The sequence below is a fragment of the Lepidothrix coronata genome, unplaced genomic scaffold (genome assembly GCF_001604755.1).
Source record: "Lepidothrix coronata isolate B3197 unplaced genomic scaffold, Lepidothrix_coronata-1.0 Scaffold83, whole genome shotgun sequence".
Lineage (NCBI taxonomy): Eukaryota > Metazoa > Chordata > Aves > Passeriformes > Pipridae > Lepidothrix > Lepidothrix coronata.
In genome coordinates this window covers 438,078-440,577 of record NW_016690263.1, presented here as the reverse complement: position 1 = coordinate 440,577, position 2,500 = coordinate 438,078, and the positions used below count along the sequence as shown (strand labels likewise).

The following is a 2,500-nucleotide window of genomic DNA, read 5'->3' as shown; positions in this document are numbered from 1 at the left end:
AGGTACCCATCGCTCTGTGCCGACTCTGGTGGTGGCTGCTGCATGCGTGGAGGAGGGGCTGGGTGGTGGGAGACGAGGGGAGTGGGAGCCTTCTCACCCACGGCTTACGTGGTCTCTACATTTCTCCTTCATTCATGGCCTTTCTTTACAGTGCCTCCCTGACCTGTGACAAAGATTTTGTTATTGCTGAGTATGTAGTCTCTAAGAACACAAATTTGAGGCAATCAAGACAGTGCTGCCTATAGCCAAAATCCCTAAGCATCTCTGAGTGCCTAAATCTTTTCTCCTCTCTATCTCCACTTAGAAGGTAACACTACTAGGCTAATCATTCTGGGTCAGACTCTGGTTGCCTTATTAATGCTGAGTAAAACTGTCTGTTCACAGTTTTCAGCACATCTCTTTTCAGTGAAAGATACACTCAGCTGAAATAAGAGCATATAAATCTGGCTGGCTGGGCTGATTAAATTAAAAAAAAAAAAAAAGAGAGAGAAACGTATGCACAGTTATAGCTCAGTGAGCCAGTCCAGTCCCTTAATAGCCTGAAGTCTGGCTCTTTGAACTTCCAAGCAGTTCAGGATTCCTACTTCCCAGGCTCCAAGCGCTGAGTTTGCTACGTCTCCAACTTCCAGTGGGTAGAAAGGAGCAGAGGTTAGCCATGCTGCTTTCAGCTCTGCTTGCATGTTCCAGTTGGCAATGCATCTTGTTTATGAGGTAGCTAAGGGTACGGATGCCAACCGAGAAGAAAACTGAATTTAAATGGAGATTGGAAGAATGACCAGAATAAAGATTAATGGAAGAATAACATGCCTGTTCCAAATAGTGTTAACCAATATTAACTAAAGCCACTAATTCCAAGAAAGGGCTTGAGAGAGGCATTTCTGAGCTGTTATACAGGCTTTTTAAATCTTAACCATACTGCCTCCATGCATGAGAGCATGGAGTTGATGGTTAAAAGGGATAGACTGCTCTAAGACTTGCAGTTGAATGAGGAACTTTGTGCATCAAAGAAAATTATAGGAAAGCCATTTTGTGGTAGGTTTTCATAGTGATGTTACTTTACTAGTTAATGTCTGAGAATGGATATTGCAAATTATTATCTGCAGCAGCTTTATTAAACAAAAACAACTGCTTGAAAGGGTTGAGCCCTTTGAAAAGAGTTCCTGGGGGTAGACTTAGCTGCTATCTTGGTAATATTTGACAAAAAACTGTTTTCCATGCAGGAAGTTGGGGAAACTTTGTCAAGTCATTTCATCAAAGAACATTTCCTAAAAAACCTGATCTCAGTACCTGCCATCTCTAGAAACTTTGTTCCTGAACTGCTTGTTTTGCAAGGTGATATATGCAGGTATTTAAAAGCTACCTAAAGGGTTGCAAGGGGAAAAGGGCTCTTTCAAAGCCTCATGACTCTGAAAGGTTATAGTGAAAGAAGAATGTTTCAGGAGTACTTAGGTAAGTACTCTGACAGCTTGCACTGGTGCTCTTGCAAGGTGGTCATGTCACTGGAGTAACTTTGATGCCCCTGACAGCACATTTATTGTTATGATTCTAGGAACTGCATTAGTTTAAATGTGTCAATGCTTTCAGAGTTATTTGCATAGTATTTTCCCTTCTTACCATTGTAATTTCTTTATTTTCATTTTAGGGCTGGGGGCGGAGGGTGGAAAGACTTGATGTGCATTGTCAACTAAATTAATGAACTGTCATCTATCCAGTGAGTTTACTGAAGAGCCTACAGAAATGTGAACAAATGGGATATCACCAGAGCCACAGATGCTCAGGTAAGATCAAACCATTTATAAAACATGCACATGCATGCACACAGACACTCAGATCTACTACCTCTGAAAGCCAGTTGAGCTTTCAAACTGGGCAGAGTGGTACCTATGTATGTATGCATAATAAAGGTCCTTTCTTCCCCTCATTCACCTATTCCTTCATCTTTTCATAAGTGAGTGCTGGAAGATGTTTTCATAAAATATATCAAATCGCATCCACACTTTTTTCAGCAAATCATAGAATCACAGAGTAGTTTGGATTGGAGGGAACCTTAAATGTCATCTAATTCCAACCTCCCTGCCATGGGCAGGGGTGCCACACACTAGATCAAATTGCTCAGGGGCCCAGCCAACTTGGCCTTGAACACTTGAAGGGACGGGGCATCCATAACTTCTTTGAGCAACCTATTCCAGTGCTTCACCACCCTCTAAGTAAAGAATTTTTTCCTCACATCTAATCTAAACCTACTCTCTTTCAGTTTAAAACCATTGCCCCTTGTCCTTCATTATCTGCCCATGTAAAAAGTCCCTCTCCCTCCTTTTTAAAAGCCCCCTTATTGTACTGAAAGACTGATAAAATTTGTTCCTAAAGCCTTCTCTTCTCCATGTTGAACAACCCTAACTCTCTCAGCCTGTCTTCTCTAGCCCTCCACTATGGAGAGAGTGGAAGAACAGCTTTTATTCCCATAATCACTGTGAAGTGGGTCTTTTGGCAAAAAAAAAAA

At 41.6% G+C, this 2,500-nt stretch overlaps 1 long non-coding RNA gene across 1 annotated transcript in view; it reads left to right on the top strand.

The window, feature by feature from the left end:
• The first annotated feature begins 947 nt into the window (after window positions 1-947).
• The window catches only part of LOC108499994, a 10,876-nt gene continuing 9,323 nt past the window's right edge, over window positions 948-2,500 (top strand). The window contains exons 1-2 of the long non-coding RNA XR_001875734.1: window positions 948-1,032; window positions 1,643-1,778. This is a non-coding gene — a long non-coding RNA (uncharacterized LOC108499994). The remainder of the gene's footprint in view (window positions 1,033-1,642; window positions 1,779-2,500) is intronic.